Source organism: Podarcis muralis, chromosome 12 (genome assembly GCF_964188315.1).
Source record: "Podarcis muralis chromosome 12, rPodMur119.hap1.1, whole genome shotgun sequence".
In the NCBI taxonomy this organism is placed as follows: domain Eukaryota; kingdom Metazoa; phylum Chordata; class Lepidosauria; order Squamata; family Lacertidae; genus Podarcis; species Podarcis muralis.
This window is the reverse complement of record NC_135666.1, coordinates 49,908,830-49,936,540: the sequence shown is the minus strand read 5'-3', so window position 1 is coordinate 49,936,540 and position 27,711 is coordinate 49,908,830. Positions and strand designations below refer to the sequence as shown.

At 44.8% G+C, this 27,711-nt stretch overlaps 1 protein-coding gene across 4 annotated transcripts in view; it reads right to left on the bottom strand.

The window, feature by feature from the left end:
- Positions 1 to 22,898, bottom strand: part of ZDHHC3 (zDHHC palmitoyltransferase 3) — a 48,371-nt gene extending 25,473 nt beyond the window's left edge. The window contains exons 1-2 of one of the 4 annotated variants that reach the window (XM_028750266.2): positions 22,665 to 22,898; positions 3,443 to 3,587 (exon numbers count right to left, since the gene is read on the bottom strand). The gene's annotated coding sequence lies outside the window, so the exon portion shown is untranslated. Of the gene's footprint in view, positions 1 to 3,442; positions 3,588 to 19,211; positions 19,351 to 22,664 lie in introns of those variants that run through there. The other 3 variants (XM_028750267.2, XM_077916419.1, XM_077916418.1) reach the window with 3 other exon arrangements.
- Positions 22,899 to 27,711: the final 4,813 nt, after the last annotated feature.

Genomic DNA, 27,711 nt, shown 5'->3' with positions numbered 1-27,711 from the left:
TGTAGTCCTTCTCCGATCCAGTTATGGATTATCAACCGTTTCACTTTATGGTGTCAAAATACAAGGGTGACCTTCTGGGAGACCAATTCTTAAAGCGAGAAGCGAGAAGCACTTTGTGGTTTGAGCAAATCACTGGAACTCATTCCTGTTCCTCCACCTAGAATAATACTGCAGTATTAGTTATGTAACACCTTACACAGAGCTGTTGTGAGAATGAGTAATATCAAGATAATGCAGTTTGAAGGGCAGAGCTGCCTATAATCAAATAATACAGTCATGAAGAGCAAAGACTTCTTTAAGAGGAAGAGAAAAGAAAATCAGAAAGTCTTGGCAGAAGAACGAACAGTCTCCATTGAAAGCAGTACCTGTCTCTAGGCAGCAAGTATTTTAATGACTTTTCAAAAAGTCAGGGTACTTATTGACCGTAGCCGAAAGTGCCTTAAAAGTGACTGAAATTATTGGGATAATCGTGCTGAGACATAGATTCACTAAGGGCCAAGTCCCTTCAATGTGTGCGTGTGAAATGAAAACATCTGAATCTCTACATCATGTTATGTTTATCTGCCCTTTGTACAGTTCAGCCCGTGCTAGTATACTAAACTCCATAATCCAGCCTATGGCTGACAAATCAGTAGACCTACAGCTGGCCTGGGTTCTTCAAGATGTGGATCCTTATATCACCCTACAGGTTGCTAAATTCCTAACAGCCGTCCTCTCGTACAAGAGACGGAATGGAATGTTAGCTGATTATTGATAGTTATAAGAATTTTCTATAATTACATGAGATATTGATTTTAGTGTAGTGCCTAAATTTTTTATTTTATTTTTTTAAAATCTTAATGTTAAACTTTTCTTATGAATGGCTAATATCTGTCCTTCTGAGTTGAGAACTGTGTTATACTACTTGTGGCTTGTACGAGTCCACTGTTTTATTTGATCTGATTTGTTTTTATTTGTTTTGTTGTGTTGTGTTTCATGATGGGCGTAAAGCCGAATAAACATTTTGATATTGGGATAATAACCGTCCCTGTCCATCCGACAAACCTACAACATCCCCGACTGAGAAAGCTGACAGTGAAATCTCCATGCCTAATTTTCTCACGAGGAAATAGTGACGATCGAGACAGAATTCCAGGCCTTGCTGACAAATTAAAAACCAACAAATCAGCAGTTCCAGATGATATTCTCGCAAGAGTTCTTAAAGGAACTCAAATGTGAAATTGCTCGTTTTCTAACAAAAATATGTAATTCGCCCCTACGACTGGCAAGGACCAAAAACCAGTGGCGGAACACCAAGTTTTAGAAGTGGGTCCCAGTGGAATCCAGGAAATTAGCTTGATGTTGGTTCCAGGAAAACTGGTGGAAAGAATTATTAAAGATATAATCAGCAAGTATATAGAAAATGTCTTGCAGGAGAAGAAACATCATGGCTTACACAGTTAGGTCTTGTCCTTTCAGAGTACAGTGGTTGTGAACGGGATCCGTTCTGGAGGTCCAGCCGTATCCCAAAGTTTTCGCAACTGGAGGACCGCTTCTGCGCATGCACCAGCGGCAAAACACTTCTGGGTTTGCCGCTTTTGCAACCCAAAGTTTGCGTTACCTGAGGGCAACGTAACCCGAGGTGCCACTGTACTTTTAGAGTATCAATAAGCACATCAATAGGGGTGATGCAGTAACTGGTTAAAGAATTGGAAGTCTCAAGAGTAGGGGGGGGGGGAATGGCAGTTCTCAAAGCAGGGGTGTGAGAATTGGGGTTCCCAAGGGTCTGTATTGGGGCTGGTGCTTTTTAAACTTGTTTTTAAATGATTGGCATTTGGGGGTTAGGAATGGGATAGCTTGGTTTGCTGTTCTGGGTGGTTTAATCCAAAAAGGACCTCTCCAAACTGGATGAATGGGCGTTAAAATCAGAAATGCAGTTCAATGTAAGAGAGTGCAAACTGACAAATAACACATGACTTCACCTAGACACTTCCGGCATATGAAGTCGCCAGGGTTAGGGTTGTGGCAGATCGCTTGATGAAGATGTCGACCAAGTTAATGGCAGCCATGAAAAGATTCCACGTTAGGGATCTTTAGATTGAAAGTAAAACTGCCAATATTCACGGTGTGACTGCGCTTTGAATATTGTGTTCAGCTCTGGTTGCCGCATCTCAAAATGGATGTTGTAAAAGCTGGAAAGTTTCAGAAAAGGGTAACCCAACCAGGAGGCTGGAGCAACTCCCTTATGAGGAAAGGTTATGAAATTTGGACTTAAGTGTGGGCTATGAGAGAAGTGTATAAAATTTTCCATGGTGTTCTTCTTCCTCTCATATAACAGTAGAACTTGGAATCATCTAAAGAAGCTGGAAATGTCAGAATACAACAAAGGTGTATTTTTGCACAATCGCCTGTAGAGAGGGTGCTGTAGTAGTACAGTGGTACCTCGGGTTAAGTACTTAATTCGTTCCGGAGGTCCGTACTTAACCTGAAACTGTTCTTAACCCGAAGCACCACTTTAGCTAATGGGGCCTCCCGCTGCTGCCGCGCCGCCAGAGCACGATTTCTGTTCTCATCCTGAAGCAAAGTTCTTAACCTGAAGCAATATTTCTGGGGTAGCAGAGTCTGTAACCTGAAGCGTATGTAACCTGAGGTACCACTGTAACAACAACAACAACAACAACAACAACACTGAGAACCAGTGCTGAGGGCCTTCTGGCGGTTCCCTCATTGCGCAAAGTGAGGCTACAGGGAACCAGGCAGAGGGCCTTCTCGGTGGTGGCGCCCGCCCTGTGGAACGCCCTCCCATCAGATGTCAAGGAAATAAACAACTACCTGACATTCAGAAGACATCTTAAGGCAGCCCTGTTCAGGGAAGTTTTTAAGATGTAACGCTGTACTGTTTTTAACACTTGATTGGGAGCCGCCCAGAGTGGCTGGGGAAACTCAGCCAGATGGGCGGGGTATGTATGTATGTATGTATGTATGAATAAATAAATAAATAAAATATTTATACCCCGCCCATCTGGCTGGGCTGCCCCAGCCACTCTGGGCGGCTTCCAACAAAATATTAAAATACCGTAATACATCAAACATTTGTAGCACTTATATCCTGCTTGTGGAATACTGGGATTCCTTTATATTTTTCACAGTATCTCCTCACAGACATGAAGGTTAGGGGTTAGGAATTCAAATACAACCACCAGCTTAAAAAAACAACCACCTGCGGGGAATGCCAGAAGAAAGACAAACATTCCTGGTCACTGTATAAACCTTGCTTTTTCAATTAGACTGAGTAAAAGCGAGTTAATTCAAGGCTCAGTAGGTAATGGCTGCAAGTCTGGAACCTACTCTCATGTCTTTTTTTTTTTTTTTTTTAAAAATTAATATCGCTAAAAGCCACTTCCAATTAACCACAAACATCCAGCCTCCAAAATATAGTACAAAACTGAATGTGAAGGGTTACCTAGCAACCAGGATACAGGGCCAACTTAGGGCCTTTGGCTGTGGGATGGGGCGAAGGGGGCATCAAACTTCTGGGCCTGATAAGGATAATATCACCAAGGAGCCTTTGATCCTCCGCATCTTGGCTGGGGAGAAGCTGGCCATTCCTGAGAAGATATAAAAATGATCTAAATGTTCTCCAAGGTATTTGCTTTCCTGCAACTGTTAGCATTCAGCAGCGATTTTGTTGACATAACATAGGTGCGTGCACACAGATGCCCAAATAGTTGGCCGGCTTGAAGCTGAAGCAAATTTGCTTTTAAGTAAGTCAGTTTTGCCAGTAGCATGCATGCTTGAACTTTCTGAGACTGACTGCAAGCTTTCAAGGATCCAGAATCTTTGCATCGCGGAATTTGGTGATTCAGCTAAGAGTAACAAGTTCACAAATAGCAACAGGTGCTTGCAAAGGGTATTTGTTAACATAGCAAATATATCAATAAACTCTCCTTTAATATCCAACAGAGGGTAATCTCTCTCTCTCTCTCTTGTTTTATTTATTTAGGGTGTTTGCTATTTTGGGTGCTGCCTTCCTTTCTATTGTAGTCATTTCCTTTTCCCAGAAAGCCAGGTATATGATAATCACAAAACCCTTCGTCTGATATGCAGTGCCACAGAATAAGTCTTCAGTTGGCTATACTGTTAAGAGATTTTTTAAAAAAGATTAACTGCAGTGGGAAAGGAGGAGGTGATTTTAGTTGGGATCGTGGCTGGGAACGGACCTGGTGTGGTGCAGGGCCAATGAAAATTGGGAAATCAACACATCTAGGTTTTAAAAAATTTAAACCTCCTGATGTGGCTACTAACTATGCAGCTAATGTAACAGGTAACTTGACCCCTACTTAGTTCCATCTTCAAGAATGAACGCACAAAAGGACCTTAGATTAAACCAGTGTTTCCCAACCTTTTTTGGGCAAAGGCACACTTGTTTCATGAAAAAAATCTCGAGGCACACCACCATTAGAAAATGTTTAAAAAATTAACTCTGTGCCTATATTGACTATATATAAACTTTTACTTATGTAAAAAATAAAAAAAAAAAAATAGTAACAGCATAGAAGGTAATGGTTAGGCTAGCATCCCTCTTCCAAATATGCTGGGTTTTTATTTGCAGGGACTGTTCTACATGGGAAAGCATTCAGCACTGTCATTCTCCCATCTGCCATCTGAATTGGTACTATTCTGGGTCAACTTACTCTGCTGCATGTGTAGATGAAAATGGCACCAAGTGTGGGGGAGGGGGCAGAACAGGTTTCAGATACAGGATATTAAGCATACATGTACTTCAGATTGAACTGGTTGCTTGCTTTGCAAGTTTTCATTTCCCAAATGACTGCCTTGGCAAGCGCAATACCTACCAGGCTCAAGGCCGGTCTCGCGCTGCCGCTTCCCGCGCTCTCAAGGACCCGGGAGGAGGAAAGCGTGAAGGGAATCCCGAAGGCGCGAAAACCTCGCGCATGCGCAGGCCTTCCGCCTGCGACAGCCCAGTAGGCCGGCCGAAGCGAGTGGCGATGGGATGTGGGAGGGAGCTCGCTCGCCGCCCCGCGTGTGCCTATGTGGGGCACGTTACAGCCCCGTGACGTCAGCGCCACGCAGGCAGCCAGGCAGGCAGACGGCGAGAGCCCCGCGCTGGGCGGCCTCTCCTCGCCGCCGCCGCCCCGCCTCTCGCCGCCCGACTCGCCCGCCTCCCTCCCACGGCACACCAGGCAACGTCTCGCGGCACACTAGTGTGCCGCGGAACACCGGTTGGGAAACACTGGATTAAACTACTGCTCCACCACCCAACCCAATTTTGCCTACTCTTAGTTAGTGGCAGCTCTCCAAGGTATCGTTAAAGCCATGGTTTTCCCAGTAGTGATGTATGGAAGTGAGAGCTGGACCTTAAAGAAGGCTGATCGCCAAAGAATTGATGCTTTTGAATTCTGGTGCTGGAGGAGACTCTTGAGACTCCCATGGACTGCAATATCAAACCTATCCATTCTTAAGGAAATCAGCCCTGAGTGTTCACTGGAAGGACAGATCCTGAAGCTGAGGCTCCAATTCTTTGGCCACCTCATGAGAAGAGAGGACTCCCTGGAAAAGACCCTGATGTTGGGAAAGATGGAGGGCACAAGGAGAAGGGGACGACAGAGGACGAGATGGTTGGACAGTGTTCTCAAAGCTACCAGCATGAGTTTGACCAAACTGCGGGAGGCAGTGGAAGACAGGAGTGCCTGGCGTGCTCTGGTCCATAGGGTCACAAAGAGTTGGACACAACTAAACGACTAAACGACAACAACAACAACTCCAACGTATCAGGGCCAATCCCATTGCCAGCTCAAGCCCTGAAGAGGCAGAAGTCTCCTCCTCTTTGATTTTTCATATTTCCAAAGATACTCACCTACTTTCCCAATCACTGCTTTGTAGCTTGAGTCCTCCCCAAGCAGTCTAGATATTTATAGCTTAATTAACAGTGTCCTGTTTCTTTGCTTCATTTTAGAACAGATTCAGTGGGTAAACGTCAGCTTGTCTATAGGAAAATCTGTTTTATTTTTCTGCTGCAAAAACACACAGGGTGGCCCGTGCAAATAATCATAATAATAATAATCCCTTCCATCTGCTTTTTAAGAACGGCTAGTTGAAATTAGCTTTTACTGACTCCGAGATCAATGCTGTGTTAAGAGACACAAGCTCCCCATTTTCATGTACACTGTTTTCCCCCTCTGTGCTAGTTGGCCTTTTATTTTATTTTTAAATGGCTTTTTATACGTTCAGTATTTAATTTTTTAATGTACAATTATAAAATAATAATCTGCTTGGAATTAAGAAGTGCTTCAGATGGTACAGAAAAAGATGGGATTCCTATACCTCCACTACGAAATGATCGTGTCTTTTCTGTAAAATTTAAAGAACATTTTGTCTGAAAATAAATTTACTCAAGAGGCCTCGAGCAAACACGACTCCCACGTACAAGATTGTTCAGATCCTTAAAAAACACTCAAAACAAATTGCAGAAAATCTATGGCATAAATACAGGGACTAGTTTTTTCTGTAAAATGCGTAGCAGCCCAGAACAGGGTGCTTGGTATAAAATGTGCTCACTTATATGGTACAGTGGTACCTTGGTTCTCAAACTTAATCCCTTCCGGAAGTCCGTTCCAAAAGCAAAGCGTTCCAAAACCAAGGCGTGCTTTCCCATACAAAGTAATGCAAAATGGATTAATCCGCTCCAGTCTTTTAAAAAAAACCACCAAAGCATGAATTTAACATGAATTTTACCATCTAATGAGACCATGTATCCATAAAATGGAAGCAATAAACAATGTACTGCAGTCACACAATCCATCAATCAGTAGCTGAACTGGGTTCCACACATTCACAAAAACAAAACGAAAAGAGCCGCAAAAACACAAAATAAATAGCAAAAACAGACAGACCTCAGTATGACACTCAAATGGAGCATGTTCAGCTTCTGAAAAAAGTTTGCAAACCAGTTTGCAGTGTTTGGGTTCCAAGTTGTTTGAGTACCAAGGCATTTGAGAACCAAGGTACCACTGTACTTGAATTCATACTGGATGCCATATGTAACCTTGACCTGGGATCAGATGCTGAGTCCTCAGAGGACAAACCAGACATCAAACATGTCAAAAACACGTCTTGCGTCCTGAGGATCCACTTGATGGGTCATCTGGGTCAATGAGTAAGATGTCTGCTTATGAATAAGCAATCCCTGGTGTGCCTTCACTGCCAGGAGGTGTGACTTAGGCAGTAAGAATATACAGTCCTACCTTGGATCCCGAATGCCTTGGAACTCGTACATTTTGGCTCCCAAATGCCGCAAACCCAGAAGTGAGTGTTCCGTTTTGCAAACCTTCTTTTGGAAGCCAGAGATCCAACACAGCTTCTGCGGCTTCTGATTGGCTGCAGGAGCTTCCTGCAGCCAATCAGAAGCCGCACTTTGGTTTCCGAACGTTTTGGAAGTCGAACCAACTTCCGGAACGGATTCCATTCGACTTCCAAGGTACGACTGTATAAAGCAGGGTTTATCTTCTTGCCTGGGCCAGATCAGTCCCATGGAGATCCCACCGTGGGCCGGATTGCGCGTGCATGTTTTTCGGCGTCTGCGAAAAGGTGTGATTTTCAGTGTATGTGCATGCACAGATGCAATTTTTTGGCGCTGCAGAAGCGAATCCCCGTGCTGCGCTACGTCGGTTTACATAGCTGTCAACTTACAGATTTGAAAATAAGGGATCAGCAGCCAAAATAAGGGATTTTCCAAGCACAGGTAGGTTCAACTTCTGAGCCCCTCCGAGCCAAAGGCAGAAAGCCCAGCCAGCAGCCAAACGAAGCCTCAAGCGGTGGTTCCCACAGCGCAGCAACCCAGCAAAGGGGATGCAGCAAGGAAAACCACCATCGCCTCTCCGCTGGGAAGCGCTGAGCAAAGGTGTGTCCCCAGGCAACGCGGCCGATTTGATCAGCACAAGGCATGCAAGCTCCACTCCCCAGCCATTCTTAGACTCCTTATTGGGTGAGCAATGCAGCCGAGCAACAAAGTTGGAGCCTCCCTCCTCCCTGGCCGGCAGGGAGGGAGGGAGAGGAGCTGCTTCCTTTGAAACCTGGGATATTTAAGGGACATCATCAATAAGGGACAGCAGCGGGACACGGTGCTGGGATAAGGGAGTTTCCCGCCAAATAAGGGACGGTTGACAGCTACGGGTTTAGCGCTGTGCACAAGCGGCAAACTCGGTTCAGGGGCGGCTCATGGGCCAGTCAAACGACCTCCATGGGGCGCTTCCAGCCCATGGGCCTTAGGTTCCTGACCCCTGGTATAACGCCTCCCTCTTCAACAAAAACCAACAAATGAATAGAACCTACCCATGTGACACTGACACAAAACCTTACGCATACACTATGTAGAAGAATGAAAGTTTACTTCTCCACCTCTCTTCTCCCCCAACTTTATACTGCCTATAACACTGGTGACTCACATCGAACATGAATGATCTGTAGAAAGAACTCTATGAACTTCTTTAATAAAAAAACAAATTTTAAAAAATAAAGCCTCCCTCTTGAACTTTCCAGTTGCTAGAAACAACATAAGTCTTTCACTTCTTGGTGAAATATTAGATTGTTTCCCGATCTGTTTTTTAAAAAATATTTTTTATTAGTTTTCAATTACAATAGTGCAATAAAAGCCCCATTACAACAATGCCAAATTATGCTACCATTAATAATGCCAATCACTCAAAAGCCAAATTGTACAATTTAGGTGGGAGAATTGATGGTTTGGCGATTTACTCTATTTCTGCGTTCCAAAATCTTATAAATTTCCATTACAGTGGTGCCTCGCAAGACAAAATTAATTCGTTCCGCAAGTCTCTTCGTCTTGTGAGTTTTTCGTCTTGTGATGCACGGTTTCCCATAGGAATGCATTGAAAATCAATTAATGCGTTCCTATGGAAACCGCCTTCAGACCAGGTCCGGGGACAGTCTGTCCCCCGACCTCTTCTGAAGGCTGGGGGGGGGGGACAAGGGCTTTTCTTCCCACCCCCAGCATTTTAAAAAACCCTGGGACAGCGGAGGACTTCTCCGCTGTCCGGGGCGATCTTAAAATGCTGGCGGGCGGCATTTTAAAATCGCCCCGGGACAGCGGAGGACTTCTCCACTGTCCGGGGCGATTTAAAAGCCCCTGGGAAGGCAGGCAGGGGGACAAAGACTTTTGCCCCCCGCCAGCCTTCAGAAGAGGTCCTGGACCTCTTCTGAAGGCGGGCGGGGGGCAAAAGTCTTTGCTCCCCCCTGCCTGCCTTCCCGGGAGAGCGGAGAAAGGCAGCGCGTTTCTCCGCTGTCCCGGACGGCTTTTCGGACGGGTTCTGAAGCCGGGCGGCGGGAGGAGGTGTTCCCGCCCCGCCGCCCGGCTTCGGAGCATCGTTCCGAAGCCAGGCGGTGGGGGGAGGTGTTCCCGCCCCGCCGCCTGGCTTCGGAGGAGCCTTCCGAAGCCCGGCGGCGGCGGGAGGAGGTGTTCCCGCCCCGCCGCCTGGCTTCGGAGGAGGTCCAAGGACAGTGGGGAAGACGCGCTGCGCTTCCCCGCTGTCCCGGAGATTTCCCTATGGGCTGTCGTCTTGCGAAGCAAGCCCATAGGGAAATTCGTTTTGCGAAGCGCCTCCAAAACGGAAAACCCTTTCGTCTAGCGGGTTTTCCGTCTTGCGAGGCGTTCGTCTTGCGGGGCACCACTGTACACTTCCAGTCAGAATCACAAACCCTTATACCGCAGCTGCAATTTTAACGACTTCCATTCACATTAACACCTTAAATGATTTATAGTCCTAGAGGTAAGGTATTCAAACTCTCTCTTTCTTGTTCTTGTGTGTGGCAATTATTCTGTCCTTGATGTTTCTCCCTGTCCTTGTAAAATATTATGTCTATCTTTGGTCAGATGTTGCTGTTCTCCATAATGCCTTGGGCTCTTCTTCCGATAATATCTGGGAACTAAAGCACCGTATTTTTCGCTCTATAAGACGCACCAGACCATAAGACGCACCTAGTTTTTGGAGGAGGAAAACAAGAAAAAAATATTCTGAATCTCAGAAGCCAGAACAACAAGAGGGATCGCTGCACAGTGAAAGCAGCGATCCCTCTTGCTGTTCTGGCTTCTGGGATAGCTGCGCAGCCTGCATTCGCTCCATAAGACGCACACACATTTCCCCTTACTTTTTAGGAGGGAAAAAGTAAGTCTTATAGAGCAAAAAATACGGTAATTCTCTGTGCTTGTCCTTGGCTTTGTTGCTCCTATATTGCACATTGAATCCCACTCTCCTGGGCGAGTGTTTTGGTAAAAAGCTTTATCCTCTAGGACAGTGTTTCCCAACCTTGTGCCTCCAGATGTTTTTGGCCTACAACTCCCATCATCCCTGACTAGCAAGACCAGTGGCAAGGGATGATGGGAATTGTAGGCCAAAAACAGCTGGAGGCACAAGGTTGGGAAACACTGCTCTAGGACTCCAGGTCCTGAGGGCATCTCCAGAGCATAAGCCAAAATCAAACCTTACGAATAAGCCAAAAGAAGATAACTAGCCTGCAAACAATTCCTCTAGCCTACCAAGGGATTAGCAGCCTGTGTTTCCATGCTGAATATGGAGAAAGGGAACCTATCTTCCTCCTCTACAGTCAACATGAAAAAGTCTTCTACCAAGCGGATTAGTGGCGAAGCAACAGAGCAATATTCTGCAAATCTGCTCCATTTCTGGGCCGACTGCAGAGGAAAGAGCTTTGCTTCTAACATGGCTAATACAGATTTCATCTCTCTTTTGCCAACCTGCTTGTCTTCGTGGGATTTCCAGGTGCCTCTGGCTGGCAGGTGAACCATGAGGCTGCCAGGATACTCCCTTCACCTCCGAATTGTGCAAAACGGAATGGGAAACCACCATAACATGAGATGCAAGGGTAGCAGCAGCTCATTACTTGTTGGTACAACTAATTATTCCAACCACGAGAGAGAGAGAGAGAGAGAGAGAGAGAGAGAGAGCCTGGCAGAGCAAACTTCCCCATAAATATACCTCAAGTTGAGGCAAGTGCCTTCATTTACATTTAAGAAACGCCCCCAAACTCTGTGATCTACCAAGAGTTTCTGAACAGTGCCAATAGCTCAAATGTGTGTGCTTTTTTAAAGGCATAACAGCAACCCTACTGTATCTGAACATCTAGTCTACCATCATGTTTCTCACAGCGGCCAGTCAGAGGATAGACAACTTTCCTTTGTATTCAAGCTCCAGCAACTAGTACAGTGGTACCTTGGTTCTCAAACTTAATTTGTTCCTGAAGTCCGTTCCAAAACCAAAGCACACTTTCCCATTGAAAGTACAGTGGTACCTCGGGCTACATACACTTCAGGTTACAGACTCCGCTAACCCAGAAATATTACCTCGGGTTAAGAACTTTGCTTCAGGATGAGAACAGAAATTGTGCTCTGGCGGCGCGGCAGCAACGGGAGGCCCCATTAGCTAAAGTGGTGCTTCAGGTTAAGAGCAGTTTCAGGTTAAGAACGGACCTCCGGAATGAATTAAGTACTTAACCCGAGGTACCACTGGATTAACACGCTCCAGACTTTTAAAAACAACCTCTAAAACAGCAATTTAACATGAATTTTACTATCTAACGAGACCACTGATCCAGAAAATGAAAGCAATAACCAATTAACTGTATTATAAAATAAATAAGACAGTATTGTAGATGATAAAAATTAAAATTCATTTTTTTCCTTACCTGCACTGATGAGTCATTGTTTGGATGGGGGGGCTTTTATCCATTTTCACAGTCACACAATCAATCAATCAATCAGTAGCTGAACTGGGTTCCACACAGGCACAAAAACAAATTAACCAAAAAAACCCAAAAAACAAAAATGCAAAATAAATAGCAAAAACAAAAGTGCCAAACTTAATCCGTTCCGGAAGTCCGTTTGACTTCCGAAATGTTCAAAAACCAAGGCACAGCTTATGATTGGTGCAGGTGCCCCAGAAACAATAGCCGAGAGCCGCATCAAATGTTTAGCTTCCAAAAAACGTTCAAAAACCGGAACACTTACTTCTGGGTTTTCAGCGTTTGAGAACCAAGGCATTTGAGTACCAAGGAACCACTGTATTCAGAAACATGTTCTATTCATGGCTAATAGTCGCTGGTCTTGTTGGCAAAAAACGAGAAGGCAAGCTTACTGGGATATGTGGTCTCCAGAGGAGGAACGTGTAGCTACCCTACGCTTCCTCGATCCTTTTTGTCCCTGTTCAGCACCCAGCTAAGCCAAGGTTTGGCTTAGCATGGCTTCAAAACTCAGGCTCAGGGTTCTCCAACCCAACTGCAAGCTGCAGCCAAAGACAAACCTTCGGTTGGTGATTTAAATCACGCAATAAAATGACTGTGATTTCGCTCAGTCCACACTCTGCTCTATGTCATATTCATACAATCGCTCATTTTATCTGAGCTTTGATAATACTTGTTTTGTGTACATTCAGTTGTAAGATAAAATATATGCAAAGGGACTTGACAGGAAGTCAAAATTGAAGTAAGGATTTTGTAAGATAAAAGGGGAAAATATTTATCTTCATTCTTATTATTATGTGTTTGTGCGGGTGTGTGTTTTGTATGGAATGTTTGGGAGGAAATATGATGGTAAATAACAAATAACAAACAAAATATTGGTGTAGTATGTCGTTTTTATTTCTCAATTATATGTTGTGGTAGTATGGTTGTAATGTTTTTGTAACATAAAATCATTCAATAAAATTTATTTTTTAAATAATAATAATAATAATAATAATAATACTGGTTTCTTCCAAATGTCCCGAGGATATTCGATCATCCTGACTTCAACTTGCTTTAAACTAATCCTCCGATATATTTTTTACAAATGACTCCTTTAGAAATTCAATGTTACCCTGTCGGACTTTCTAGGCAAGCTTCCACTTCCATTGTGATTGAATTTGACAGTGTGGCCCCCGTTTCCAAACAGAGTGACATTTGGTTGCATCTTGCACTAGATTCTAGCATCACTCGGGATTAAATCCTGGACTGGCTCCATGGCTTACAGCAGATCGTATACATACTTACTCCCTTTGTTCAATTGGAATTACTTCCAATTAAGTGTGCAGAAGCTAGCAAAGTTTCCCAAACTTGGGTCTCCAGCTGTTGTTGGACTACACCTCCCATCATCCAGGAACAGTGGTCAAGGATGATGAGAACTATAGTCAAAAAACCAAGTTTCGGCAACCCTGAAGCGTTCTATTTTGTCCCCTTGACTTTAATTATTTTTTAAGTGAAGGGAGTAGATAAAGTCAAACTACTATAGAATTCAGAAAACTGGTCTCAGACATTCAAATAATCTATACAATCAACATGTGCGTAGTCTTGGAAGTAACATTCAACCACTCCAGTATATTTACAAAAGGCAAATCAAAAGTACTTAAAAAGTAATGAGAGTCTAAGGCACCATCTATAATAAACAAAATCAATAGTCACAATTTATGTCTGTGAAAGTACTTCTATAATCATGCATTTGATGGAAGGAACACTTGTTGCCTGAGAAAACTCACACAAGGAAGATGCTACAGTTCATTTTTTTCTATTCGCCCACATGAATACTGCTGTGCTATCCGAACAGATCTGATTATCTTCATAAATCAGACAGACCTAGAGCCAGCATTTGCGCATATAAATCTGCTCTCAAGCCAATACTCCATAGAGGAAGAATATAACTTTGTGATTGTTGTTATGTAGCAACAAGCTTGAGGTAAAAAATAAAAAACGTATACAGTATTTCTGAAGGAAGCATGCAAACAGAAGCACTGTATTTAAAAGTAACAACCCTTAAGGGGGAAAAAAAGATTTTTAAATCTTTGGACTTCAGAGTCAAGCGTTATTCTATTTAGCCTCCAAGTTTAATTGTCTAATCAACAGACTGGGAGCAGGAAATATGGCTATGATGTGACAAGCTGTAGAAAACTGATTTCCACTGCACACGCACTACTTCTCCTCATTTGCACCAAATAAAACTTTGAAGGAAGTGGAGATATTAACAGCATAAGGATGAGGACCAATTTTCTTTTTAAAAAAACCTGCCACCCAAATACATTGGTTTCCACACTGTATAACATACAGCTTAATGCTAAGGTCTTCTGTACCGCAACGATTCTGGTATTTCAGGCACATTCAGGCAGTTGTGAAGCTAGATGCATGGTTGCTGCATTTTTATAGGACAGGGTTTGAGTTTTATTACTTCAAAAGACGCAGTTACACACAACAACACAAAAAGCATCAGAAAACAAGACTCGTGATGCCTCTGAAGTGCCTGTAAATGATTCAGTCATGTCCCAGAAGCACCCAAGGCAGCAACAGAATAACCCCTAGCAGGAGCAAGTTGCAGAACGTACCCATTTTTTAACAAGAGGTTTGGAAAGCTGAGTAGGAGGTTAGAATTAAATATTAGCTCTCGGGATCACCAATGCAAACTGTTATCTCCTAGGTTAATAACCTACACCCTGTAGTTGGGGTTAAGTATTAAATGAAAGGTTTTGGAATTATGTATTTTTCACACAGAGTGGCAGGAAAACTGCCATGCGGGCAAGACTGCTATGTATTCCATGTGTGCCGTTGGAGAATCAGTATAATATATGTAAACTAGACTGTCATGAAGAAGAAGAAGAAGAAGAAGAAGAAGAAGAAGAAGATTTATTTATTTATTTATACATACAGTGGTACCTCGCAAGACGGAAAACTCGCAAGACAAAAGGGTTTTTTGTTTTTTGAGCTGCTTCGCAAGACGATTTTCCCTATGGGCTTGCTTCGCAAGACGGTAACGTCTTGCAAGTTTGTTTCCTTTTTCTTAACACCGTTAATACAGTTGCGACTTGACTTCGAGGAGCAACTCATAGCACGCGGTGTGGTAGCCTTTTTTGAGGTTTTTGAAGACTTTGGTGATTTTTGAAGCTTTTCCAAAACTTTTCCGACACCGTGCTTCGCAAGACGAAAAAAATCACAAGATGACAAAACTCACGGAACGAATTAATTTCGTCTTGCGAGGCACCACTGTACATACATACATACATACATACCCCGCCTATGTGGCTGGGTTTCCACAGCCACTCTGGGCGGCTGCCAACCGAATATTAAAAACACAATAAAACATCAAACATTAAAAACTTCCCTAAACAGGGCTGCATTCAGATGTCTTCTAAAAGTCAGATAGTTGTTTATTTCCTTGACATCTGATGGGAGGGTGTTCCACAGGGCGGGTGCCACTACGAAGAAGGCCCTCTGCCTGGTTCCCTGTAACCTCACATATCACAGGGAGGGAATCGCCAGAAGGCCCTCGGAGCTGGACCTCAGTGTCCAGGCTGAACGATGGGGGTGGAGACGCTTCTTCAGGTATACTGGGCCGAGGCCATTTAGGGCTTTAAAGGTCAACACCAACTTTGAACTGTGCTCGGAAATGTACTGGGAGCCAATGTACGTCTTTCAGGATGGTGTTGTATGGTCTCGGCAGCCACTCCCAGTCACCAGTCTGGCTGCCACATTCTGGATTAGTTGCAGTTTCAAAGGTAGCCCCACGTAGAGCACATTGCAGTAGTCCAAGCAGGAGATAACCAGAGCATGCACCACTCTGGCGAGACAAAAACTTGATCGAAATGAGCAGTTTAAAAACACAGGAGGATATCTTCTCCCTGTGTTCCTGGATTTATCAGAAACAGAAAACCCTATTTTCTGAACTATTGCAATTGGAAACAGATGCAGCAGGGTATAACATCAAGCCACTGGTATATCTCTTAACCAGTCATAGCAAAGCAAGGTAATAAAGCCTTCATTGTCCAGAGTTGCGGAGAAGACCAGAGATAAGTAATCTCCTGTAATGAAATCTCCTCTATTCACCGGCCATCTGAGGTGGATCAGAGGGTGCAGCAAGAATCACAAAGGTGCTCTCTATCCTGGCTCCTTGAATTCTCAACTCTTCTGGAGGATCTGCTAACCAGGGTTTGACACATCTGTGTGATTTAAGGCGATGTCCAAAATATCGATCGAGTGTTCTGAGACCATGTCCGCATACATTCGTACCTTGGATCCCGAACGCCTTGAAAGTCAAATGTTTTGGCTCCCGAACGCCGCAAACTGTTCCGGTTTGCGAAGATTCTTTGGAACCCAAACGTCTGAAAGGGCCTCCGATTGGTTGCAGGAGCTTCCTGCAGCCAATCAGAAGCCGCGCTTTGGTTTCTGAACATTTTGGAAGTCGAACGGACTTCCGGAACAGATTCCGTTTGACTTCCAAGGTGCGGCTGTATGTAGATTTCCATTGGTACATAATGCATTGTACTGCTGAATCTTCCTTTAGCATCAACTGCCTGTTTATCTTTGTTCAACTGCACTCCCCACTCATTCTCCAAGTAACATTTTGCTTTCCCCATGTTTCTTCACCTACTTAATTTATACAGCTGCCCCATAGCAAAAGTGCTCCAGGAAGCAAGTGTGCTTTTCTTTAAAATGCATCTCTGGGTTATTTGTGGGGCATGGGAATTCGTTCATTATTATTTTTCCAAAATATAGTCTGGCCCCCCACACTGTCTGAGGGATGGTGGACCGGCCCACGGCTGAAAAAGGTTGCTGACCCCTGTGCTAGAGATCCAAGAGAAGTTACTTGGAGTTAAATACCAATGGTACATCATCTTCATATAATTTTATTTCAGTGTATATCAGCGCTTTGTGACACTTTCATTCTGGCAGGTGCTTGAGCTGTTTATGCGCAGTTTGCATCAGGGCTTTCAGCTCAAGCTGAAAGGAAAAATAGTATCACCCTGTGTGTTTCTTTGCATATTAGGTTATGCCACATACAGGACTGGTCACTATCTTTCAGAAAAGCTACTATATTCACCTGTAGCTTCAGAAGAAATCACTGTATTACTTCGGAAACCTACTGGTTTATGACTACCGGAGGGATCATAAGAAACATCCTATTTCATCCGATTGCCATAACTGGGCTGAAAAGGCAGTACAGTGGTACCTCAGGTTACATACATGCTTCAGGTTACATATGCTTCAGGTTACAGACTCCGCTAACCCAGAAATAGTACCTCGGGTTAAGAACTTTGCTTCAGGATGAGAACAGAAATCGTGCTCTGGCGGCACTGCAGCAGCAGGAGGCCCCATTAGCTAAAGTGGCGCTTCAGGTTAAGAACAGTTTCAGGTTAAGAACGGACCTCCAGAACGTATTAAGTACTTAACCCGAGGTACCACTGTAAACACATTCCTGCAAGCAGAAACTGCTTTAAGGGAGTGAAATTAAAGATAATGGGGATACAAAATACCACCTAGCTACTTCTATGCAAACACAGTGTACAGCCAAATGAAAAGCAATTTACTCGTCGTACTCATCTCATTTAACGCTTACTCTAGCCTTAAGATACTAAAATCCATTAATTCATACGCTGTGGCTTCGCACAGTAACTATCCTGTGAAACTGCTCTGTGAAGCCATTGTAAAGCCAAACAACAAGTACCAAAGGAGTCTGAGGGTTTGTCAAGACGGCGGTCTTTCCCCTGGCCAACTCTGCGCCACAACACGAAAACTGGTGTATCTGTGTATTTGTGCAATACTATAGGGGTCATTTAGAACTTCGCCAGCACGCAAAGCCTGGAACAAAATGAGCTCTCAATCTTATTTTCCATCGTTTTAAATCCCATACGTCAGTTTGTTCCATTTGCATCCTAGATCCTACTTTTCCCGCTGAGAATTCGAGGCAGCCTCACAACATCCCTGTGAAGTAGGACAGGCCAAGAGATCTAGTGAGCTTGGCCTCTCCGGTTGTGGCCTCATCCACTAACTACAACACATAAAATTTCCTTCACATACAGTTATTGTGGCTAACAGATGTGAAGAGCACTGCAGGGGAGTGACATGTGACCTTAGACAACATGTCTTGGGACATAAAATTTGCTTCTAATAGGAAAATCAAGGGAAATTTATGACTCGAAATATGTTAAATTCTGCGTAGCTTCTCTTCTGTTCCCAAACATGCTTCAAATCTATCCGTGATCCTAGATATGAAACCGTTTACTGTTGGAGCTGCCAGAACCAGTCGACTGAACGTTTTTTGGAACTACTAGTTCAGCAAAGGTGATACACTTATGGTATCACAATTCAGGGCAGACATGCTTTTACTGTACTTTAATTTGTGTGTGATCAAGTTACACGGAGCCAGATTATGCAGATGCAATGCTTCTGCCATCCCTGTTTTGGATCACTACTCTCTCTTTGCATTCATGCGATTAACCAATTAACTTAAAACAGGAGTACACCTTAGAGGAGAATGACAAAAACGGAACGTGTGTATAAAATGAATACTGTAGTTTCTTTAACAGCACAGTCCTAGACATGGCCTCCTGAAATGCAAATTGAAGTGCAATGAGAGTTGCTCCCAGGTTAAGAATATGTTATCACAGGACTGCAACCTCAGATAAGAAGTAACACTCATGTAAAAGAGCAAACAGATGATCAGAATAAAGTTATTTACTATCCCACACAAAGGCAAATCTTAAATCCTGTAACTAAAGGTTACCCACAGTCTAGATAGCATGAACAGGCTGTAACAAAGAATAAAACAGCTCTGTACAAGTAAGAAAAGTTACAGATATACATTGCTAAACTTAATGGAAAAATAAGCATTTCACCACTCAAAATGTACTCCTATTGCAAATTTATACAATTGCCTCCTTTTGAAAAACACTGCAATAAATTAATTTACATATCTTAAAAAATCACAAATTAATCCAAGAGATGAAACAATCTAAAAAAAGTGCTTCCTGAAACTTTCTATTTGTTTTAAGTGTTCAGGCCAAAGAGTAGCATTTTGTTGGGATATTGAAGAATGCTAACAGAAAATAATTCAAGGCTGCACTACAGAGTACTGTACATTTAACAAAGAACTGTTGCTTACAGTGACAAACTTCTACATTCCTCTTAAAATTTAGGTTACTGATCAATTAACCACTTACAAATCAAGATCTGAATACTGACCCTAGCATTATAAAAGAAAAGCACTGCTCAGCACTGCAAACATTGCTTGAGTTATTGAAGCCTTCCAGCCATCTCAACCATCAATTTAACAACGAAGGAAAAAACCTACACAGGAGAAATCTTTTATCGGGTCCACACATTCATTTACCAGGCAAACCTTGAGGACACAAAAACCTCACCATCCAGAATATATTTAACAAAATTACCCTTCAAGCAACATGTTGCTGTCCGATTATCAGGAAAATATGCCGTGTTTAACTTTTATCTTCTGGAATTTACTGCAGCAGGAAAATCAGACCCGACCATTATAAGTATTTGCCCAGGTCCTCAAAAATAAGAGAGTAACTTCATGGGCTTAGTACATGAAGAGAAGGCTTCTTCTTTCCAGAGACCGAATAATGTTGCAACACTCCTCTACGCAATAAGGGTGTGTCGAGATTGGAGCTCTTGTCTCATAGAAACGTCCTTTTTGTCCCACAGAATTCATCACGTGTGTATGCACACGTGCAATTCCTCTGCCAGTAAATTCAGGCTGAGCTTTTTTCAGTTCCAGCATCACCGCAATACTTAATGTTGATCATTACACTTCCCCATTTGAGAGCACGCTGAATTTAAAGGGCTAATAACATAGTTTATTACCGTATTTTTTGCCCTATAGGACGCACTTTTTCCCCTCCAAAAATGAAGGGGAAATGTGTGTGCGTCCTATGGGGCAAATGCAGGCTTTCGCTGAAGCCTGGAGAGCGAGAGGGGCCGGTGCGCACTGACCCCTCTCGCTCTCCAGGCTTCAGGAAGCTATCCGCAAGCCTTGCGAGCCCGGGGGAGTCCCCCCCCCCGGCTCCCACGGCTTGCGCAGCGCTGTGTGCACCCCGAAGCCCCGGCGCGCTGAGCAGTCGCACCGGGGCTTCGGGTAGCTCTGCGCAAGCCGCGGGAGCCCTCCCCCGGCTTGCGCAGCACTGCCTCTTATCCGGAAGCTACCCAGCGCGACTGCTCATCGCGCCGGGGCTTCGGGTAGCTCTGCGCAAGCCGCAGGAGGGCTCCCCCGGCTTGCGCAGAGCTGCCTCTTATCCCAAAGCCCTGGCGCGATGAGCAGTCGCGCCGGGGCTCTGGGTAGCTCTGCGCAAGCCGCGGGGGCTTGCGGAGAGCAGCCTGTTCTGGGGGCTGGGGTCGGGGGAAGCTCGGGCTTCCCCAGCCTAGCGCCTTGGGGGGGGGGAATAAAAATTTTTTCCTTTATTTTCCCCCCAAAAAACTAGGTGCGTCTTATGGGTCGGTGCGCCCTATGGGGCGAAAAATACGGTATGTTTTCCTCCTGCCCTTTGAACAAGGATCTCAGGGTGGCACATATAAGTCCGTCCCTTATCCCCGCAAGACAGGCTGAGAGATGATAACCAGTCCAACATCACTCAAGAGAACTTCATAGATAGAAAGTCCCAACTAAAGAAGAGTGCATAACCAAGATAATGGACTAGGCCGAAATGGCAAAGATGACCGTGACGATCAGGCACCAAGAGGACAAGAAATTCAGTCAAGAGCGGGAAAAGTTTACAGAATATCTTAAGAACCGCTGTGTATACTTAAAAACATTAGGAGGATTGTTATAGCACTTGCAATATGACTGAAGGTAAAAAAGGAGATAATATGGATTGGAAAAATGTAATTAGATGCAAAAAATAGGGAGAAATTGGAAACCGGGGGTTGGGGTGTGAATGTATAAGAATATTGTTTTAAAAATGAAAAAAAATTAAAAAGAGAACTTCATAAATATGCAGATATTTGACCCGAGTGTTAGAACCCAGAATAGAAAAGCTAGGAGCCAAATGGTTTCTCGGACCTGGGTTGTAGGTGCCAAAACTGAATGTCTAGTCGCCACCAAGGGCAGGGAGAATTGGCAACACATTTTATTTATTATTTTAATAAGCAGGAACTACTATGCAATTCACATAAGTGACACATTGTTAATACGACGTTTTTTCAGAAATTGTTAATACATGTTTAATTTGGTGTTTACAATAAAAATATTGGTACCGTCCTTGAGTTTTCAAAACACTCTTTATTGTTAAACTCCTTAATATATTGTTGGAAGCTTCAAAGCACATACCGTACATTTCAGTAATTCTTGAGTGTCAGCCAAGCGCAAAAAACGGCACCCAGACTTTGGGAGGCGCTCGCAAATGGAGAATCTTTAGGTGCAAAATGCGCCTTGATAATTTTGAACCCTGTTTGACCCAAAGTCTTCCCAAATTCCAGCGCTTCACCAACTAACACAACACAGATAGATGGTAGATTTGTATGGTAGTATAGTTCCACCAGGATCACCAAGCAGGTGAACGTGAACTTCTGCTAACAGAAATTAGCAAAGGAAACAGAGTAGTTCTGTATTTTTCCTAAGAATATAACTCTTGTGCTTTATTCCGTTTTTGTATGTGTTGGAAGCTGCCCAGAGTGGCTGGGGCAACCCAGCCCGATGGGTGGGGTATAAATAATAAAATTATTCTTACTGCTATTATTATTGCAAGCAATGTAGCCCAGCAAACGCAAGCCAGCAGCCTGCGGTTCAAGCGTTTCATCCAACCCCTTTCCCTGTTAAACTTCATCCAAAACAAGTACCATACAATCCAACCGGTTAGCTCAGGTGGTTTAAGAGCGCAGGGCTGAGAACGCCAAGGTCATGGGTTCGATCCCCTGTACGGGCCTCCTGTATTGCAGGGGGTTGAGATAGATGACCCTCAGCTCCCTTCAGGGGAAACCCAGCCAGATAGGCGGGGTAAAAGTAATAAATTATTATTATCGGCACTTTTTCCCCAAAAAAATAATGTTTAGGGGTATACTCTCCTTTTCCTACTCATATTGAAATTCTGCCCCTCAATGAGGCCAAACTTAGATTCACAAAATGTTTAGGGCCCCTGCTTTTTTCCTAAAAATGTTTAGGGGTACTCTCATTTCGACTCAAGAAAATCACCATTTTATAGTTCAAATCGGGAAAAACAAATACAGCCAACGGACAAAAGTACAAAGATTCACAAAATGTTTAGGGGTATGCGTCCCCCAGAAAAAAAAAGCACTGGTGATGATGATTAACTCTACCATTCTACACATGGGGCTTGGGGGGGCATATTGATTCAAAAAGTTCCTATTAGGTAGGTTCACATTAAAATCCTATGCCCTTTTAAAATGTGGAGTTTTGGGGGGGTTATTGGGTTGTTGTTGTTATTTTTATTATGTATTTTGTGGTTTTGTACAGCATATACTTGGCACAGTAGCCCCAAGACTGCCTGCAAAGGACATATGCCGCGAGAGGCCTTGTATATCTCAATATGGGGAGCATATTTCAATTCTCAGGGTCGTGGGTTCGAGTTCCACATCGGCCAAAAGAACCCTGCCTTTGCAAGGGGTTGGGCTAGATGGCCCGTGTGACACTCGACTCACCTTGCAGGAAGCGGCATCCCAGGACCTGCCCGCGGCTTCCTGAGCCACATTCACACGTGCACGCGCGACACGCGCACCCCCACCTCGCCTGCATTTGCTTTGCTGCAGAGCAGCCCACGGCTGCCAACCCCCCCCCCCCCGGGTCCTGCCAATTCTTTCCCCCTCCCCACCCCGCGCCGGGAATCCCCCTCCCTCGCCCCCGGGGTCTCCAGACTCGCCTCCCTTCAACCTACCAGGGCTGGGGATGGAGCAACACGCCGCCGCCGCCGCCGCCGCTCGCGCCTCCCGGGTCAACCTTCCAGCGCCCAGCCAGACGTTCCATCCGCCCCGCCAGCGGCGGAAGGCAGCTCGCGACGCCCCGGCAAGCGCGCGCCTCTACACCTTCCTCTCCCACCAACGCGCTACATTCACGCTCCCGGGGGCGGGCGGGAGAGGAGGAGAAGGAACCAGGAAGTGAGCAGCGCAGAGGCCACGCCCTCTCCCCATCCGCTTCCTCCTCTTGCCAGAGAGGCCACGCCCTCCCCCGTCCGATTCCTCCTCTTCCCAAGAGGCCACGCCCTCTCCCCATCCGCTTCCTCCTCTTGCCAGAGAGGCCACGCCCTCCCCCAGTCCGATTCCTCCTCTTCCCTAGAGGCCACGCCCTCCCCATCCGACTCCTCCTCTTGCCAGAGAGGCCACGCCCTCCCCCCGTCCGATTCCTCCTCTTGCCAGAGAGGCGGCGTCCCTTCGCTGCCCGGCGTTGTGCGCGGGGTAAACGTTCCGGGCTGCTCCGAACGCCGCCCTTTTTTTAGTTTCCGCCCTTCGCCCGAAGATTCCAGGGCGGTTCACCACAGGGAAAAAGACACAAAATACGGAATAAAAGCAAAAACCAGCGGGAAACTCACACGCACACTTGAAACACATTGGAAAGGCCATAGGAGGTTTAATATCCTGTTGGAAGCCGCCCAGAGTGGCTGGGGAGGCTCAGTCAGATGGGCGGGGTATAAGTAATTTATTATTATTATTATTATTATTATTATCATTATTATTATTATTACTATTATTATCATTATTATTATCCTTATTATTATTTAGCCCAAGGCCTGGTTACAAAGAAAGGTTTTGTTGCTTCATTGTTATTTGTTTTATATTATAAATTTATACCGCCCTTCGCCAGAAGAGTCCAGGGCAGTTCACCATAGAAAAATAACAATGGCATCACAAAATACATAATAAAAATATAAACCAATAATAATAATAATAATCCAATAATAATAATAAACTAATCATCATCCAATAATAAACCGCACAAAACAAAAATAAACCAATCATCATCATCATCTAATAATAAACAGCACAAAACAAAAACAAACCAATAATAATAATAATAATGAACCAATAATAAACCACACAAATACATTTAAAAGGCCGCAAAATGCTTAATCAGCTAAATGCCAGGGAGAAAAAGAGGCATTTATTATTGTCAAACTGATGACCCAAGAATCCCAGGGCGGTTCAGCATAGGAAAATAATGACAACACAAAATGTTCTGGTTTTCGAACGCTTTTCAGAGGCCAAACGTCCGATGCGGCTGTTAGCTATTGTTTCCGGGGCGCCTGCGCCAATCGGAAGCCAAACCTTGGTTTTTGAACATTTCGAAAGTCAAACAGATTTCCGGAATGGATTAAGTTCAAGAACCAAGGTACCACTGTATTTGGCGATTTTGTTTTTGCTATTTATTTTGCATTTTTGAGGCTTTTTTGGTTAATTTGCTTTTGTGACTGTGTGGAACCCAAGTTCTGTAGGCTGAGCCTAGTCCATGCCAGGGAATCGTTCACCCGCGTCCCCAGATCCGGAGAGAGAGCAAAAGAAAGCACCAGAAAAGATTCTTCTTTGGAGGAAAGCAGTTTATTATCTGTGCACAGAGAGACAGCCAGCAGAATAGATTCTGAAAAATCTGGCTGCCCCGAAATACGCCTCTGCAGAGTTTCTTATACCTTGAGGAAACTCCCTCCCTCCTCCCCACGCCCTCCAGAAACTTTCCCAATCAACTGGAAAGTTTTCAACTTATTTTTAGCATGTCTATAGCCCTCTAAACAGCCCTCCCTATTGTTCCCTATAGTGTCTTTCTAAGCGTCCTGCATCCCCCCCGTCTCCTCCCGTCTCCTCCCGTCTGTGTCTCTTTTGTTTATCTTGCATTCCTAAAGTGAAAAAGCGAGGCTATTTCTAGCTTACAGTCTCTGTCTTATCTTGCATTCCTTCGAGGGGCCTTTTTGCAGGTGAAGTTATTTCTAGCTCAGAAATTGACTTAGATTCAAGGTATACAAGAATATGAAGATCCTTCTTAGGTACATATGAAGATCCTTCTTAGGTACAAGGTACAAAATATAGAAAGCAAAGGTACAAAATATAAAAAGCAACCCTTTCCTCTCTCTCTTCACTCCCTCCTCTTCTTATGAACAATCTATTACTTAGATTCGTTCTGGGGAAGGGGTCTATAATCTCTCATGAAAGCAATCACGCGAGGTCCCATCATGCGAGACATCATCTTCTCCATCATATTTTGCATACATTGCATCAAGCAGGGCATACAGAAGCAGAAAAGCAATAGAAGCATTATTGGACCTATCACCATAGTAAATACCCTCCCCATCCATCCACCTGGGAAGATGCCGTCCAACCAAGACATATCCCAGCCCTCCCAGGTTTGTACAGGGACATGTGCTACCTTTTCAATGCTTGCTGCCAGATCACGGATAGCCTCGCCATGGTCTGAAATGTTGAAGCAACATGCTCCACCTGTGAGATTTAACGCTGCACAAAAGCCTCCATGTTGCGCCAGGAGAAAGTCCAATGCTAATTGGACTGAGAGAAACGCATTGCGTGTCTCATCCAATTGCGTGGCAATTAGCCTAAGGGCCGTGGCTGTCGTGTTAGCAACAATCTCTACCACTGCCTGGAGTCTGATTACGCGGTTCAAGTTATAGATCGGCCCCCTTGCCCCAGAGATTTTCTCTCCCCGATTCCATGAGGCTGGAGCATAATGGGCCAGTATCCTTTCCGGAGGCCACTGATTTTTGCCCCAATTCTGGGAGCTGCCACCTGCAAGTGTTGCCAGGTCAGCCGAACGCCTCCTTCTACGGGGTGCAGAGGCAATCTGGTCAAGAATCCACATGGGGGGTATTAAGTAGGCTGGAAAACAGACCCCATACCATCCTCTTGGGAGGGCATGATAGGCCTTCCTGCCACACACCCAGTAAACGTCCTGACCATGGGCAGATATGGTGCCTCTCAGCAAGCAGGCCAGGCATGCAATCAAATTGGAACCAGAAAAGGTTCCTGTCTCGGACTCAAACATGTTAGTCGGGGCTGGGAAGGTACGATCACAGTGGGAAGTGCCCACATAGGTCTGAGCGTCACTTGTGTCATTTGATTTGTTGACACAAAGGCAGCCAGTGATCCTGTGAACCTGGAAAGGGACGGAATGATTCCATAAAGAAGAATGGTTGCCCAGAGGCTGGAAGGCAACAAGTGGAGTTGTAACCAAGGATTCATTCCAAGGCACAGGGAGGAGTGGCATTCCTCCCAGAGCATCTACAGGGGCCAGAGTGCAGACGGCACAATTGGTCCGATTTGCAGAGAACGCAACCATCTCAGCAACCTGAATCCACTTATTATATGTGTGGTGGGCCCCCCCACGATTGCAGCAGTTGTCTGGTCACTGTGAGTGGTATTGGCATTTCAAAGGTCAAAGGCAGCAGAAATACCAGCATGGGGACCCACAGTCGTATTTGAGCCATTGTATGCACAGGGAGGGGCTTAGGTAAGTGCTAGAGAGTGGGGTATAATCACGCTGAAAGAAAAGACCCACTAGACACCCTCCTCTGCAGGGGTGGCGTAAAGCAAACCAGGCCCAGGTACCTTCAATAAAGTTCAGTTATGCGAAAGGAAAGAAAAGAAAATGTGAAAATGTTCTCTTTCAATCCATGCTGGATCCTGGAGCCGTGCCAAGCGTCAGCGTCCGGAGTGACGTAGGCAGGGCTGTAGTCTGGTGGGTGTCGGGTCGTCTGGTGGGTGTTGGGCATCTTGGGTCCCTTCCAACAAGGCTGGAGCAATGTCTGGGCGTCTGGGTCAAATCTGGGTCCTCATCATAGGGATGCAGAGGCTCGACCAAGGCACAAGGCGTTCCAGCAAAAGCTCACCTGTTAAGAGAAGAGAAAACAACACACGGCAGAACGACTGCATAGATAACATTTTCACATAAGGAATAGGCCTAGCAAACATTAATTCAAAAGGTATGCTTGGCAGGAAACTTCACAAGGGGTTAACAGTTCTGTTCCTTGGGTTAAGTTTTGCCAGCTGAGATTTTTAAAAGTCTCATTTGTGTGCTCTAGGTTTCAGAGCTTTAAGCCATGTTGCAAATTTCAGTTCATTTGCCAGTGTCTGTAGAAAGAACAATGCGCTCCTTGCTTCTGGCAAAGCTTCAAATTCCTCAAAATATCAATTTCTATGTTATGCTGCGGCTCCTCTTTCAGAGTAAAATTGCACCTTAAAAAGAAAAACTTGACAAAGTTCACAGAAAGCATTCACTTGCTTTTAAGAAAGTCACTTCTTCAGGTTAATACTTTTGGGCAGGGGGGATGGGTAACTCTTGGCCTTCTGGCTGAACTGTAAATCCAGAAAGTGTGAGGTTCAGGGTAGCTGGCTGAATGCAGCAGTGTCCTTCTTGGAATAGCTGCCAAGAGATAACGCTCTGAAGCTACCTCCAAGCGCCTGGCACAAAAGGGGGGGGGGCTGATGTCCTGTTACTTGCATGAATGAGAAACAGTTAGTTCACTTGCTTCTGCAACAGTCTTTGAGCAAATCATTTTCAGAAACCTCATTCTGTGTGCCGAGCAACCATTGTTGGACCAGGGCCAGGCAGCTTCTGGGAACCTGCGTTTGTTGGGCCTGGTTTATCCTAGTAAGTTTTTTCCGTCTCTCAGGACTGGAGAGGTGGGGTTCAGGCCATGGGGTATCCCTGCACAGATCCCTGTTCTTGCCCTCTGCCTTGATTTTTCTGGAGTTCAGAGCTGGGCTTGTGGCTGTAATGCTGAGGCTCATGGCTGGGTACATAGGCATCGGAACTTTGGTTACTGTTCCCACCCTGTGGGGAGTGGGGTGTGTCGGGCGTGGGGCCTTTGGGCATTCCATTTTCCAGTGACCCTCTTGCCTGCAGATGGCGCACTGGCTTTTTCCCTAGGCGTTCTCTGCCCCTCCCGTGGACACCCTCGCTCGCTCTGAGATTGCATTTTTGGCTTT